Below are 17,451 nucleotides of genomic sequence, written 5' to 3'. Positions count from 1 at the left end.
TCCCCCCTCAGCGGCAAATAAAGCTGGGTATCATCTGCATAACAGTGGAAGGAGATGCCATGCTTTCTAAGGATGGAACCCAGAGGAAGTATGTACAGCGAGAAAAGCAGGGGCCCCAGAATCGAACCCTGTGGAACCCCATATGACAGGGGAGCGGAAGAGGATTCAAACCCAGCAAGGCTAACACACATGGTTCTGCCCGCCAGATAGGACCTGAACCATCCCAGGGCACTGCCGCAGATGCCCACTAACTGCTGTAGCCGAGATAATAAGATATTATGGTCCACCGTATCAAAGGCGGCAGACAAGTCCAGCAGGACAAGAACCACACAATCCCCAGAATCATTAGCCAGGAGGATATCGTTAAAAACCCTTAGCAATGCTGACTCCGTGCTGTGCATGGTTTTAAATCCAGACTGGAAGATCTCCCGAATATCATGCTCCTCCAGGAATAGTTTTAGCTGAGCATAAACAACTCTCTCCAGTAATTTAGAAATAAAAGGCAATTTCGAGATGGGTCTAAAATTGGCCAGAACAGATTGATCCAGGCCAGGTTTCTTAAGCAGTGGTTGCACTACCGCATGCTTAAAACTCACGGGGACAACCCCAGAACACAAGCTGCTGTTAATAATGGTAAGAACCGACTGCCCTATACTAGAGAAAACCTCCTTAAAAAGATGTGGAGGGACCGCATCACAAGGAGAACCCGATGGCTTAATATGGGAAACCACATCCTTTAAATACGATATAGTCACAGGCTCAAACTTGTCGAATACCACCAGGCAAGGGACCGAAACAGAAGGGTCAGAGGCAGGTGCTGAAATGTTAGCCCTTAAGGAAACAACCTTATCAACAAAAAAGTGCAGGAAGTTATTACACATTTCAGGTGAAGCTTCCAGACAGACAGGCTGCGGGGCATTTAGAACAGAGTCAATGATTTCAAATAGCACACGAGGGTTGTTACACTTTGACACAATAATTTTAGACAGGTACTCTCTCTTGGCCTTTTTAACACTGTTTTGGTAGTGACGCCAACAGTCCCTGAGAATTTGAAGTGAAACCTGTAGCCTGTCCTTCCTCCACTTTCGCTCAGCTCTACGACACTCCCGTCGTGTTGCACGAGTCACTGCACTGAACCAGGGTTCAGGTTTAGCCCTCGGCTTCAACGATCTTAACGGAGCCACAGAGTCCAGTATAGTCCTGCATGAAGAATGAAACCACGAACTAATCTCCTCCGTACCAAGAGGAGTGGATGCAGAGGGGGCGCAGAGCTGATCGAAAGCAGCAGAGAACTTGCCAGCAGTAAAAGGGCTAAAAGACCGACAGCGCCGAGCAGACACCACAGGCAAAATTGCTTCACAGGAGAAATTGACATCAAACAATACAGGCATATGATCTGAAAACGGTGTGCAGTGCAGTCATGGAGAAAGTGTGAATCCCTTCACAAAGGCCTGGTCTACATGGTGTTTAAGGCATCCTTAAACTGTTATCGCCAGTGCATTGAGATGGAGCAGCACCAAGTAACAGGATCAATGACTATGATCCCAGACATGGCACCTGGTTTGAATGCCGTGGATGCAAATTTATTATAGAACAAAGTACTACACAGTTTCTTTGCCCATGATGTCTATGCCAACAACTGTACAAATTTTAACTGCAAATCTGCCTGCATAATAGTCTGTAACCCCCCCTTCCCTGGCTGTTCATATCAATATTGTATCTGCTTCTACACACCACCTGATAGTAATTTCGAGGCATCTACTGCCCTCTGTATAAAAAAACTAGCCTTGTAAATCTTTAAACTTGCCACCTCTCATGTTAAACCTATGTTCTCCAATTTTTCTGGAGAAAAAAAGACTCTGACTATCTTCAGTTTGAAGAAGACCCTTCTTCAGCTTCAGTTTGAAGAAGGGTCTCGATCCGAAACGTCACCTATTCCTTCGCTCCATAGATGCTGCCTCACTCGTTGAGTTTCTCCAGCATTTCTGCCTACCTCTGACTATCTAACCTATCGGTACTCTCAAAATTGTATGCATTTAGTTCTATCGGATTGCCCCGCAACTTCTGATGCCCCTGGGTAAATATTCTGAATTGGACCAAGACCTAATCATGGTTAAATACTTGTTAACCTGTACTCCTTCTGGAGAACATCTTCTGCACCTTCTCCAAAGCCTCCACATCCTAATTGTACTGATGGGATCAAATCTGCACACAATACTCCAAAATTGACCTCACCAAAGTTTGTTGCTGCCACCGCATGACTTCTGGCTTTTGTACTCAGTGCCCCAACCGATAAAGACCAGTATGCTGTTCTCCTTCCTTATCACTATTTCCACTTTTGCTGCCACTTGCAGGGAGCTATGGACCTGCATTCAAGATCTCCCTGTACATCAATGCTCTCCAAGGTCCTGCTATTTACTGACTTCCTGAAGGCTTGTAGAGATAATTCAAATGCATTCTCTTCATCTAAGGCCTTCCCCTGGGACTGCAGAAAACTTGCTTCCACTCAGGTTCTGTGGATCCTGTTGTGGCTGGTGACAAGACACTCAGTGTGAATGTCAAGGAGTGGGATCGCCCTATGCTTCCACAGATGGGGTGAGAATCAGAGCGATTGTGAGGTGGTCAATTCTCTCCACCCTTCACACAGGGTGCCTGTGTGCTCCTGATGCATGGTCTAAAGATTCTCAAAATGATCCTGAATGCTCCATCTCCACCTTGATCATCTTTCAGTTACATCCAGAGTGCTCCCATCATCAGGATGTGTGTCCAATGTCATCGGTAGTAATCTGACATCTATGAGGAAACAGAACCAAAGAGGCGGGAGAATGAACCAAGGGCCCGACACACTGATAGTTATAAAAATATCCGTGGATTTCTGCAGGTATTTCGCTTCAGCTACCTCACCTGGTTGCTAAGACAGTGCCTACATATTACGCTAATGGCTATGCAAGAAAGTGCTGTAATTATGAAGCACTTTTCATAACCGCGGGACTTCTCAAGTGCTTACAGGCAATTATGTACTTTGGCTAGTGAACTGTACTCACTGACAGGAAAGGACGGCACAATGGTGCAGATAGCAGACCCACTGCTTTGCACCACCAAACACCCAGGTTGTTCCAAGTGCCCTGGTTTCCCTACCATGCCCCAAAGTTGGTCTGTTAATAAGCCACTGTAAGTTGTCCCTAATGTGTAAATGAATGGTGGAATCGGGGGAGAGTCGATGAGAATGTGGAGACAATGATAAAAGGCATTAATGTAAGATTATTACAAATGCTGCTTGATGGTTGGTACCGACTCGGTGGGCTGAAGAGTCTACTTCTATACTGTGTACCTCTATGATTCGCACAGTAGTTATATGGAACGAGCTGTCAGTAGGGTAGTTGAAGCAGGTACTATAACACCATTTAAAAGGCATTGAGACAGGGTGATGGATCGGAAATGTTTAGAGGGATACGGACCAAACAAGGGCAGGGGAACTAGTGTAGATGGGGCATCTTGGCCGGCAGGGTCAAGTTTCCATGCTTTATAACTCTGACTCTATGATTGTATGGCCATGTATCAGAAACCCACCAACAAATATGCACTCTGCAACAATAATGTCAGAATGTCAAGAGAATGGCCCAGAACCTTTTATTGCACAACACAAATTATGTGCCTCATGTCATGTAATTTCTCTGAAAAAAGTCTTTGGGAAAGATAAATCAGAAACTTTCCCTCAAGCCGAACATCAGTGGAATGAGAACAGAATACTGTGTGAAGCAAGACATTACGGGGATAACTACGCAAGGCTCATTCCAATACCCAAGTCCCTGGGCCTCATGAACTTTTCAATTTTCCACCAGCGGACCCACAACAGAATCATTTGTTGGTCTCTTCCAAGCGACATATTTAATGCATCATCCAGAGGTAAATGAACCAGTAATAAAGAAAGGAAACTCAATGCTAGCATTTATTTAAAGAGAGCTTGAAAACAAAGACAGGGATGTAATGCTGGGGCTCTATTAGGCGCTGCTAAGGCCACATTTGGAATATTGTGAGAAATGAGTAGGTTAACCCATGATGAGTGTTAGTCGGCACTGGGCCTGTACTCGCTGGAGTTTAGAAGAATGAGAGGAAACCTCATTGAAACATGCAGAATAGTGAAAGGCTTGGGTACAGTAGATGTGGAGAGGATGTTTCCACTAGTGGGAGAGTCTAGGTCCAGAGGTTATTCCCTCAGAATTAAAGGATGTTCTTTTAGGAAGGAGACGAGGAGAAATTTCTTTAGTCAGAGGGTGGTGAATCTGTGGAATTATTTAACACAGAACGCTGTGGAGACCAAGTCAGTGAATATTTTTAAGGCTGAGATAGATAGATTCTTGAGTTGTACCAGTGTCAGAGGTTATGGGGAGAAGGCAGGAGAATGGGGTTAGGAGGGAGAGATAGCTATGATTGAATGGCGGAGTGGACTTGATGGGCCATATGGCATAATTCTACTCCTATTCCTTATGGCCTTATGACCTTAATCTGCTTCAGTGATGTTGGTTGATTAAATTAATTGTTCTATTTAAACTGATGTGAGAGAATAAAGAACCTGATTAATATAATTCATGTAAATGGTTGCTCAATGGTCAGCATGGACACAATGGGATGAAGAGCTTCTATGACTCCATGAGACATCTACTCTTACATTGAGCTGATGTGTTTCCCTCTTCAGTTACGGGAAGTCTCTCATGGATTCACCAAATTGAGGTACCTAGTATTGACTTGGATTTGATATGGGAGAACAATGGACTACAGTGTCCCTTGTATTCACTTACAAAAGCTCATTCAGACTGAACAGAGATTCATTGGGAAGGTCAAGGAGAGGGATTAAAGTCCACTGCAAAGCAATGGGTAGGTAAAAGGAACCGGAGAGAAATATCCTTATGGTTCCCAAACTTTGGAGTACTTGGTCTTTTGGGGGAATGTGGTGTACCAAACTCAGACTGGGGACTCAGACATTTGTTTAAACCTGGAACATCAACAATGCTCCGATGTGATTTTATCATGGAGTTGTTATAACAGAAGGAGGCCTTTGGGCCCATTGTGTTCGTGTTTGCTGTTTCCAAAGAAATTTAGTCAGTTTCAGTTCTTCATTCTCAGAGTGAGAGTGCCAGATCTGGATTTGAGTTGTGGACCCACGCTCAGTACCTGATTCATTCAGCCACACAGATACATCATCTGTCCATTCCATACGCAGATGCTGCCTGACCCAGTGAGTTCATCCAGCAGTTTGTTTTTCGATATATGAGATTCAATATCTGTGTGTGACTTTGTGTGTCAGATTAAATGTATGTTTGTGTGTGTGCATAAGAACCTTATCCACCACTGGGGTGCAATCAAATCCTAGTCCAGTGTTTCCCAATCAGAAGCCTTGGATGAACTTTGAGATCCGCACTCTTCTGAAGACCAGACACCGGGCATTCATGTCTGATGATATAGTGGTCTACAAGTCCAGATACGACCTTGGTAAGGCCATCAAAAAGGCCAAAAGGGACCTGCTCCAAGCTGGAGGATGAGACAGATGTTCAGCAGCTGTAGCGGGGCTTGAATGCAGTCACCGCCTACAAGGCAAAATCAGGATGTAGCTCGAATGTTGGCGAAACATCACTCCCTGACGAGCTCAATGTGTTCTACACATGCTTTGATAGGGAGAACACTGATGTGCCTTCTCGGGCCCCCATTCGCTGTGATGGTATTTCAGTCACAGTCACAGAGACCGACGTCAGAAAATCCTTCAGAGGGGTGAACCCTCGAAAAGCGCCTGGACCTGATGGTACACCCGATCGTGTTCTAAAAGCCTGTGCGGACCAACTGGCTGGAGTTTTTTCGGACATTTTCAACCTCTCACTTCTGAGGTCTGAGGTTCCAACCTGCTTGAAAAGGGCATCAATTATACCGGTGCCAAAGAAGAGCAAGGTGACGTGCCTCAATGACTATCGACCAATGGCACTAATGTCGGTGGTGATGAAGTGTTTTGAGAGGTTGATCATGGCGCAAATCAACTCCTACCTCGACAAAAACCTGGACCCACTGCAGTTCGCCTACCGCCACAACAGATCAATGGTGGATGCAATCTCGCTAGCTCTCCACTCTGCTCTGGATCACTTGGACAATAAAAACTCATATGTCAGGCTGTTATTCATTAATTACAGCTCAGCATTTAATACAATCATCCCCTCCAAGCTGGTTACCAAACTTGCAGAACTTGGTCTCTGCTCATCGCTCTGCAATTGGATCCTCGACTTCCTCATTCACAGACAACAGACTGTTCGTATTGGTAGAAAAGTGTCAGCCTCGATAACAATCAGCACGGGAGCACCTCAAGGCTGCGTGCTCAGCCCCCCGCTGTACTCACTCTATACTCATGACTGCGTAGCCAGTCATAGTGCGAACTCCATCATCAAGTTTGTTGATGACACCACTGTTGTGGGACGTATCACTGATGGGGACAAGTCAGAGAATAGAAGAGAGATCGACTGACTGACCAATAACCTGGCTCTCAGCACAATAACCTGGCCCTCAACACCAGCAAAACCAAGGAACTGATTGTGGACTTTGGAAGGTGTAGGATGGGGACCCACAGTCCCGTTTATATCAACGGGTCGATGGTGGAAAGGCTCAAGAGCTTCAAACTCCTGGGCGTGCACATCTCTGAAGATCTCTCCTGGTCCGAGAACACTGATGCAATTATAAAGAAAGCACATCAGCGTCTCTACTTCCTGAGAAGATTACAGAGAGTCGGTTTGTCAAGGAGGACTCTCTCTAACTTCTACAGGTGCACAATAGAGAGCATGCTGACCGGCTGCATCGTGGCTTGGTTCGGCAACTTGAGCGCCCAGGAGCGGAAAAGACTACAAAAAGTAGTAAACACTGCCCAGTCCATCATCTGCTCTGACCTCCCTACCATCGAGGGGATCTATCGCAGTCGCTGCTTCAAAAAGGCTGGCAGCATCATCAAGGACCCACACCATCCTGGCCACAAACTCATCTCTCCGCTACCTTCAAGTAGAAGGTACAGGAGCCTGAAGACTGCAACGTCCAGGTACAGAAATAGCTACTTCCCCGCAGCCATCAGGCTATTAAACTCAACTCAAACAAAACTCAGAACATTAATAGACCATTATCTGTTTATTTGCACTTTATCTGTTTATTTATTCATGTGTGTATATATTTATATAATGGTATAAGGACACACTGATCTGTTCTGTATTCATGCCTTCTATATTCTGTTGTGCTGAAGCAAAGCAAGGATTTCATTGTCCTATCTGGGCCACATGACAATAAATTCTCTTAAATCTTGAATCTTGAATCTTGAAGGAGCCTCGCGCTCATATTTTAGTTCCCCCCCCATCTGTTTGTTCTGAAATATTTGAGAAAGAACACTACTTTGCTGCTTTTTTTCAACCCACTCCTCTTCCATGCATATTCAAGTTTGATCATTTTGGCAAAATATGTTTTTAAATGGCATACTTTGTACTTTTAGGGGTGGTAGCAGGGAATTGGCTTGGTTTCATATATCTGCATGGCAGTGTGTGCATGAGTGAGAGAGTGAGAGAGAATGTCTGAGAGATGGACACAGTCACTCACTCCATAAGATTGTGTGGTAGGAGAGGAAAAGGAAAAGGTATGTTCAAAGCCGCCTGAAAGAAGTGAGATGTGCCTACTGGCTTCAGGGGACCTCCTGGTTATTTCCACTCAAATTGAAGAAGCAGCTTCTAGGATGGTATTGAGAGCCACAAGGCCATGAATTGAGACCACACAGAGACCCTGTACAAATCGCATCTCACAAACTAACCATCCAACCACCCCCTCTGCCCCTATCATTCTGCAGAAGAGTCTAAAGACTCCCACATGCACCTCATCCACCATCTCGGAACTCACAAAACCAGAATGAAGTAAGTCATCTTCAATCCTGAAGAACTGAGGGGGAAGAGGAAGTGTGTGTGTGTGCATGTGTGCTCACATGCATGTGTGCAGTTGTGCATGTGCATGTGTGTGTGTGTGTGCGTGTGTGCATGTGTGTAAGTGCTTTTGTGTGTGTTTAGTTTAGTTTAGAGATACAGTGCGGAGACAACGCCAACCAGTGATACTCGCACACTAACACTATCCTACATACACTAGGGACAATTTACCATTATACCAAGCCAATTGGCCTACAAACCTGCACGTCTTTGGAGTGTGTGTGTGTGTGCATGCATGTGTGTGTGTCAGTGTGTGTGCATATAAATTCAGACACTGAAGACTTCATTTTGTGTCTGGAAATGTTAGACTGTTATGTTGAGCTGGTAGATCAAGTAAATCAAATGTCTCTGTGGAGAGAAATGGACAACAAACTTTCGAATCTGTCCTCCCTCCACAGATGCTGCCTGACCTATTGCGTTCCTCCAGCAGTATGCTTTTTAATGAATTAGATTCTGTATTGATGTGTGTTTATTTGATATTAAATGTGTTTGTGCATTTATACGTGTGTATATGAGATTGTGAATGTATGAGATTATTTGAATGTGGACGTACGTGTGTTTGTATGAACATGAGTGTGTATGTGTGTATAAGTGTATGTGTGTATATGAGTGTGTGTGTGAGTGAATGGATATGAGTGTGTGAATGAGATTGTGTGTGTGTGATTGTATGTATGAGCTTGATTGTGTGTAAGTTTCTCGCTGGGAAGAGTGGGTAGTTAAATGTCATGTGCTTGTAACACATTTCTGCGATGCAATGACAAGTTTCCATGGAGGCCACATCATCGTCCTGAGGGTTTGCCAAGATCATTTAAATAATGATATTGTCACTTTAATTTGTTCACAATACTTTATTCTTCTTCGCAGCCAGCAATTCCCAACCACTCCTTTTCTCCAATCTGCCTTAAACTGATGGCTTGTAACTTATCATATGTTTCTTGCGAGTTGTAAAGGTTGTTTCATTTCTTTCCAAGACGGACATTGACCATGCACCAAGGCTGTGTGCAAACAGGTTGATCAACAACAATCAGAGCTATACATTGCAGTTGGGTCTGAGATTTAACCTTGAGGTGGGAAATAGCTGATCTTTGTACGGCTGAATGGGTCTCATGTTTGCTCTACTTCAATACTACCTATCCTGAAACAAACCTTTCTGACCTTGTCCTTCCAAAGCGTAACTTCAACATTTTCACTGGGTTTATCAGCTCAACATAACATTCTAACACTCCCAGACAAAAAAAGGTTTTCTTTCTAACCCCCCCTCCCCACCCTATGATTAGAGTACTCAGAGAACTGTTCCACTCAGTCTTATTCCCAATTATCACCAACAAACATGATCAGTTTGCATTGGATTTCTCGATGCAAGTAACTCAGACAATTCAGAACATTTCCAACATAACTTGGGTGACAAACACCCGTCTTATTAAGTAGTTATTTATTTATTTACAGACTCCGTACATTGCAGGCAAGGTTGGTGTTCATTGTCTAGCCCTGACCAGATTGCGTAAAGCAGTTAGGAATCAATTATGTCATAAGGTCTGGATCACTTATCAGTTAAAACAGGTACAGATGGCAGATTTTTGCCTGAATTTTAACTGTTCAGTCGTAGTGGTGGGATTTGAACCAACCTTTGGATTAATGGTCTGGCTGTCACTCCTGTAACTGACCTGCTACTCTTCTGGTCCACATTATCAACATTGAACCTTTCACTTTCACACTTGAGGGAGTATCCATCACCTGCTTTGTGGAACCATCCACCTGCTCAGGTAACCATGCCCGGGGTAAGGTTTGAGTCAAGAGCTTCGAGAGTTATCACCTCAGTGATGCCTTCAGCATGACCTATAACTACTTCACCGTCTTAAGCTCAGCACCTCCTCCAATTGCTGCAGTACACCTTTGAATATTTTAGAGTCATATAGTTATTCAGCATGGAAACAGGCCCTTCAGCCCTACTTGCTCATGCAAATCAAGATGCCCCATCTACACTAGTCCCACCTGCCCATGTTTGGCTTCCATCACTCTAAACCTTTTGTATTTATCCAAATGTCCTTTAAATACTATTATAATACCTGCCACAACTCCTCTAGTAACTCATTCCATATAGCCACTACCCTCTGTGTGATAAAGTTGCCCCTCAGATTCCTATGAAATCTTTCCCCTATCACCTTAAACCTATCCCCTCTGGTTCTGATTCCTCGATTCTGGGTAAAATACTTTGTGCAATCACCCCATCCATCCTATTTACTCTACTTACATGATCTTATACACCTCTATAACATCACTCCTCGGTCCAAGGAATAGTCCTAACCTGCCCAACCTCCTCCTATAGTAAGTAAGTAAGTAAATTTTATTTATATAGCACATTTAAATCAACTCGCGTTGAAACCAAAGTACTTTACATAGAAGAAATAATTAAGTTTCAGAATAGCTCAAAGCCTCAAGTTTTGGTAACAGGTTTTTGTTTTGTGAAAGTTATTTTACAGAAGCATATTGTTCATTTGAGAAAGATTCTCTTAAAATAACACTTGTAAGTTACTTCAGCGTGGGATGTCATAGTGGAAGTTTATATATATATATGTATATGGAAGATATACACATCAGACACCATTGCAATGCTGAAGCAATAGATTGGTTAAACTTCTAAGCTACTTAGTGTTTTTATTTCTTATAATTTAATTAGGACAGCACGGTGGTGCAGCCGTGGGGTTGTTGCCGTACAATGCCAGAGACACTGGTTCGATCTTGGCTATGGGTGCTATCTGTATGGAGTTTGTACGTTCTTCCAGTGACCGCATGGGTTTTCCCCAGGTGCTCCGGTTTCCTCCCACACTCCAAAGATGTACAGGTTGGTAGATTAATTGGCTAAAGAAAATTGTCCCTAGTGGTTGGAATGTCCTAGTGTATAGGGTGATCGCTGGTCGGTGTGGACTCGGTGGACTGAAGGGCCTGTTTCCATGCTGTATCTCTAAGCTAAACTAGACTAGACTAACTCATTTACTTGACCTGTAAAGTTCATAAGTTCATAAGTGATATAAGCTGTTTTCATGGGAGAGTTAAATTTTGCTCTAAGGACTAAAGGAATCAAGGGATATGGGGAAAAGTCAGAATGGGGTTCTGATTTTGGATGCTCAGCCATGATGTTGATTGGTGGTGCTGGTTTGAAGGGCTAAATGGCCTACTCCTGCACCTATTTTCTATGTTTCGAGGCCATTCGACCCATCAAGGTAGTTGAGGCCAGTTCATTGGCTATATTTAAGTTAGATGTGGCCCTTGTGGCAAAAGGGGTCAGGGGAGAGGTATGGAGAGGTACAGGATACTGAGTCGGATGTTCAGCCATGATCATATTGAATGGCGGTGCAGGCTCGAAGGGCTGAATGCCCCACTCCTGCACCTATTTTCTATGTTTCTATCGTCTACTCTGCCATTCTATCATGGCTGATCTATCTCTTCTCCCTCAACCCTATTCTCTTCCCTTCCATAAGTAAAGCAGAAACAACTGATTGATGAAGAATTTGCACACTTGACAACTGCATTAATTCCACCTACAAGGCTTCTTTAAGAACAAGCCATTACTTTAAGAGAGAGCTATCACTTTGAGAGGGAACTATCACTTTAAGAGGGAGCTATCACTTTAAGAGGGAGCTATCACTTTAAGAGGAACTATCACTTCAAGAAGGGGAACTATCACTTTAAGGGAGCTATCACTTTAAGGGGGAGCTATCACTTTAAGAGGGAGCTATCACTTTAAGGGGGAGCTATCACTTTAAGGGGAGCTATCACTTTAAGAGGGAGCTATCACTTTAAGAGGGAGCTATCACTTTAAGAGGGGGAGATGGATCTTTGGTCACGTGAGGCCAAACATTTTCTTCCCGCGCCCGCTGCGTGCGGCACGCGTGTTGACGTCAGGAGGGGAGCGTTCGGGGGACGTCAGGACGCCGTGGTTTTGAATGACATCACCCCTCGGCGGCTGCTGCTAATGCTGAGAGTGGAGAGAGAGGCAGAGACACAGAGAGCAGGGAGAGTCTGCAAGCAGCAACACACACACACACAACCACATTGGGATTACACTGCGCTGCATAAAAGGGATTATTCACCAGGAAAATGTAAAGGCAAAGCAGAAATATTTCACCAGGTAAATGTTTGCTTTTTTCTTTTCCTTCCCCGTTGCAATGCATTGATTTGTGTGGAGATTTGAGCAGGAGGGGATTTAAATCCCTTTGTATCCCCGCTGTGATGGGGTTTTTTTTTGCACTTGGTTTCTTTGCAAGGGTTTTCGTGTGTTGCAGCGACTGCAATACCCTGCTCGGGAGATGCATTTTTTTTCGGGGGGGGGGGGGGGGGGTTATGATCGGAATTGTACTGGAGGAGCTTTTACTGGGTTGACTCTTGTCTGAAGAAAGACCTTGTACAGAGCGCATAGCTTTGTCGTAGAGGACTCGGGAGGTGAGGTGCTTGGGCTGATGTGGCGACTCGCTCTGTTACTGTGTGTGTGTGTGGTTGGGGTCTAGGAGGGAGTGAAGGGGTGAAGCAGCATCTGTACAGGTTGTGAGCGAGGGGTTGCAAGGTACACGGTCGCTTGTACCTGAACGAGTGCAGGGACGGGATCTTGGAGAATGGGAGATGAACTCCAGCGGTGCTCTTCGCTGATGGACCGGGAGATTGCAGAAAAGAGGAAAGACCCTTGCCATTTGTGGAGGATAGACAGTAGATTGAAGGGAACGGTGTTTCGAAATCTCGCCCCTAAGCACTTTGCATGGAGAAAGAAAACGCACACCCTGATGTTACTCCACTGGTCGCTTCTGGATAGTCAGCATCAATTAACAATATGTTGACTTGGTTTACCCAGGGTTGATTTTGATTAATTATTGGTTAACTATTGATTTGTTTGTTAACGTTTACCTTGCACTGTCCCGTTGCCTGTCGACGATGCGTAAATATTCTAGGTACGGGAGATTGAGCCAGGGATGGATTCTGCCGCACAACTTGACGCTTTGGTCTTGCATTAGCTAGCGGTGATGGGCTGCAGGTCGGCGGCGGCAGAGAAACTGAGTTTTATTTTGAGCACCGGAGGGCTTGAAATAATCAGCGAAGAGAGAGAGATGCTAATCGTTACACGCGAGGAGGGTAGGGCAGACTATTTATTCTCTCTCCCCCCCCCCCCCCCCCCCTTAACAAAAAAAAAAATACCAAACAAAGATCTGGAGAATCCGAGTAGAAATCCTCCCTGTTGAGAATGGCCGAGTTGATGGATTAACTTGATTGCATGCAACTCGTGCGGGCTTCATCTTTGGGGAAGGGAATGATACGGATCAAGTGTACACATGGATCGCTGGCTCAGTACACAACGAAAGCGATCACTTCCTTTTTTTTTACTTCTGGCCGAAGGCGAGTTGTCTTAGAGACGGAGGAGATGAGGTGTTATTTGATCTTCCCCACTGCAACCGAACCTCCTCCTGTTTGCTGGCGTTTAATGCTGGCGCAAAAATAGACTTGGAGAATCGCCTCCATTGACCTCGTACACTGGATCAATCAGCTGGGCTTCTCTCGTTGGCGGTGGATGGAGAGAGTGGAATAACATCACTTAAATAGATGTATTTGTTTTCACTGTGTATCTGTACACCGGTATTAATAAGCCATATAAACATGTCTATCAATGACAACTCTTCGCTGTTTAAGGGGGGAGGGGGGGGGGGCGATCATCGAAGAATAAAGTATCTTTTCGTGAAAGATATTTTAGTGCTAAAGTCAGTCTGCACTTTATTGGAGAAATGTGATTAACATTGATTTTTTTTCTCTTCCTCAAATCACGGCGCTATGAAAATGAGCTATGGTTCGGCATTCATTATTGCGATTGTGATTCTAGAGATTTCAATCGACTAATGTCTCCCCCACCCCATTCTCATCCCCTCCTCCCCACTTCGCTATCTGTCCACCTTCTGATCTGATACAACCTAATCGGTTGAAACAGGTGCCGCAATTAACCCCCGCGTGTCCTAACGTTGTGTCCGCAACTTTTTTTCCCCTTCAAGCTCCTGATTTGTATTCGAAAATACGATTGTTTATGGACCGAAGTAGTGGTCCAAATGCTGACATTTCATCAATATACGGACACACACACACACACACACACTTTCGCGGATACACAGGCAGCCACATTCTCTCACACACATTCTCTCTCTCTCTCTCTCACACACACACATACACAGGTATCCATCCACGGGCATTTTCTGACACGCACATACTCTCACTCACACGCATATTCACACACAAACACACACATCCTCACAGACACACACACACACATAGGCACACAGACACACACACACACACATACACGCACACACAGACACACACACACATCCTCACACACGCATATTCACACACAAACATCCTCTCGCACACTCATTTTCACACACACACAATCAAACTACAAGCCAGTTTATCCGTGGAATTTTCAAGCCAAAGAAAATTATCTTTTGGAACTTCGAAGCAGTTAAAACGTGTTCCCGAAGATTGAGCACTAGTTTGAGTGTGCCTGCCGGGAGGGAACAAAAGCTGCTCCCTTACGTTCGTGACTGTCACTGTAAACAGTAATTTCGGGTAACCATGATTGATCGGGTGTCGTGCTTCAGTATATTTTACCTCCGGGATGAAGTCACTAATTATTTCAATTGATGGTCAGTGAAGTCGATATTTCACCGCCCTCTGTCTGACTTGGTCGGTGTCTCTCCGCCGTTCAAGAGCCGGAGTTTAAAGCGAGCCATCTCAGAGCGTTGGAGGAAAAAGTGTTAGCATAGCAGCTCGTCATCCATGTGCTGGGCAGATGTTGGGGCCGAGTGGCGGGTTTGGTGTGGAAGCAGATGCCGAGAATATCTCGCCTTGTGTAGATTGTACCTCGCTCAACGACAGGCGGGTCGGCGCTGCCGGCGGTCGAGAGCGGGTTGTGGGATCAGCGGCTTGTTTCTGGTCGGTCAGTCGAAGAGACCTTTCCACCCACCTTCCTCCCCCACCCATTCCTGCCTCACCCACCCCACCCCAGCCCTGTCCCGGGCCCGGTGACTTTGTTCTGCTAGCTCCACCGATATTAGTGGGCGTTCCACGCCCCAGGACCTGTAACACCTGGGACAGGCACAAAATGCTGGAGTAACTCAGCGGGACAGGTAGCATCTCTGGCGAGAAGGAATGGGTGACGCTTCGGGCCGAGACCCTTCTTCAGACCTGCCAACGGGTTTATTAATCGGTGCGAAGTCTGAAGGAGGGTCCAGACCCGAAACGTCGCCTATCCATGTTCTCCAGAGATGCTACTCGAATGTGCGGAGTGACTCCAGCATTTTTGTGCCTATCTTTTGGTATAAACGGGCATCTGCGGTTCCTTGTTATTATATTAATAATCGGTGCGGTGAGTGGGGGCTTTACTCAAGACCGCTCTGCCACCGTTAGTGGAAGTTAATAATCCCCTGGTCAGATGGATTCTCATCGGTGTCTTAGTCAATATCGACAATGTGTTTGACCCATGTTAGACTGTTAGACAAGGCCTACAGAACCGGTGCGAACGGAGCTAACCGGAAACCTCGTGCCCCTAAAGATGCCCGTGGCTCTTTGTCCGGGCAGTGGATGCACTTGGTTAGGGTGGTTGCTTGGGGCAAGGGTGGGTAATTGTCGGTGGGTGCCCTGGGTATGGATGGTTGTCTGAGTCAATGGGTGCCTGGAGGGAGGGTGGATGATTGTGTCAGTGGGTGCCCAAGGTGAGATTGGGTGTATGAGTCAGTGGGTGCCCTGACTAAGGATGTGTGTTAGGATCAGTGGGTGCCCAGGGTGAGGGTGGACATTGTGGGGTGGGGGTGAGTGAGATGCCCATGCCCATTACAGAATCAGCAGCATTACAAATGGCGATAGGAAAGGTGACAATCAGTGGAAAGAATGGATGGAGGTTGGGGGGGGGGGTAAGCAGAGGGAATTCCTACACCTGTTGGTGTCAAATGACTTGTGCAAATGATCTGCTTACAGATGTTCATCTGGAAGAACATCAACAGCTCTGTGACTCCCACTGGAGCCTCTGGGGATGGGCTAGGCCCAGGGTTCCCTCTCCCAGGGAAAGACCTGTGGAGTGTACGGTGACACAACAGACACCAGGCACTGAGCTGATGGTGTTTGGGGTTAATGCCCGGGTGCTTTGAGCTGGGATTGCTCTCCCTTGCTGAGTTCCAAGCAGGGGTTGGGGCAGTGACTCCCAGCATTGCCAGGAAAGGTCACCTGTTCCTTCTCTCCAGAGATGCTGCCTGACCTGCTGAGTTGCTCCAGCTTTTTGTGCCTTCCTTGAGGTCAAGTTGTGCTGAAACCAGGTTTGTTGAATTTGTATGCTACGTTAATCAGACATGCCAGCTAATTTGCTGCTCCCGTCCCGGTCACAGTGGGTGCCGGGCCTGTCACTTTCCTGCCTGTCCCCTTGGGCTGGTGCACTGATGGTGTTTCCCTTCAACTTAGAGGCAGTGTCTGACCCTACAGCCCAGCCTCTTGGCACAGAGCAGGGATGGAGGGGCGTGGGGAGTGGAAGGAGTATCTCCTAAAACTAGACGGGGATGTATTGAGGCAATTGTGGTGCAGAGGGCAAGAGAGGGATATAGTGGGTGAGCTGAACGTACAGCAGTAGAGAAAAAGGCACAAAGTGCTGGAGCAATCTGCGGGCAGGCAGCATCCCTGGAGAAGACATAGATAGGCGACTTTCAGGTCGGGATCCTTTTTCATACTGATTGTAGTAGGGGGGAGAAAGCTGGAAGACAGTTGAGGAAGAAGGCCAAAGTCTGGCAAGTACTGCACAGTCACAAGCCCTTTGGTTCACAATGTCCATGCTGAATATGTTGCTAAATTAAACTATTGTCCTCTGAAATGCTGGAGTGGGACACAAAAGCATGCAGGATGGAAAAGTACCAAGGGCAAAGGTTGTTAAGAGTGATAATTTGTGGCATGGAAATGGGATCTCTTCCTGAGCATGAATCATAAAGCCTACTGCTGAATGTTTCTGAAAGGCTGCAGTACTGGCCACTGCCACCGGATGTCCCTAGCAGTCTGTGCTTGTGGTTCCCAGTGAAAGTGACCTGGCCCTGTGATGAAGGACAGGGGCACCACTGGACCTGAGATGCCCTTTTGCTCATGTCTGTCTGTTTGGGCTCGACATCAGCACACCTGGCTTACGAGGCCAAAAGTTATGTTCAAAATTCAGCACGTCACCTCACTTGTAAACAATCTGCTGGAGGAACTCAGCCGGTCAAGTAGTATCCTTGTACGTAAAGATAAGTATCAACATTTTGGGTTGAAGTCTTGCATCAGGACAGCTGCCTAATTGATCAGTCCAGAGCTGGACTGTGGGGCTATAGGTAGGACCTACTGATAAGCTAGTAACAGGGAACACCAGATACTGGTGCAGAAAAGTAGACACAAAGTGCTGGAGTAACTCCGCAGGTCAGGCAGC

At 45.8% G+C, this 17,451-nt stretch overlaps 1 protein-coding gene across 18 annotated transcripts in view; it reads left to right on the top strand.

The window, feature by feature from the left end:
• The first annotated feature begins 11,819 nt into the window (after window positions 1-11,819).
• The window catches only part of LOC129711276 (receptor-type tyrosine-protein phosphatase S-like), a 382,253-nt gene continuing 376,621 nt past the window's right edge, over window positions 11,820-17,451 (top strand). For 5 of the 18 annotated variants that reach the window (XM_055658817.1, XM_055658819.1, XM_055658811.1 and 2 more), the window contains exon 1: window positions 11,825-12,114. The gene's annotated coding sequence lies outside the window, so the exon portion shown is untranslated. Of the gene's footprint in view, window positions 12,115-17,451 lie in introns of all 18 variants that reach the window. The other 13 variants (XM_055658818.1, XM_055658801.1, XM_055658812.1 and 10 more) reach the window with 11 other exon arrangements.

This window comes from Leucoraja erinacea, chromosome 29 (genome assembly GCF_028641065.1).
Source record: "Leucoraja erinacea ecotype New England chromosome 29, Leri_hhj_1, whole genome shotgun sequence".
NCBI classification, from domain to species: domain Eukaryota; kingdom Metazoa; phylum Chordata; class Chondrichthyes; order Rajiformes; family Rajidae; genus Leucoraja; species Leucoraja erinaceus.
Note: the sequence above shows the minus strand (reverse complement) of the source record. Positions and strands in the feature narration are given on the sequence as shown.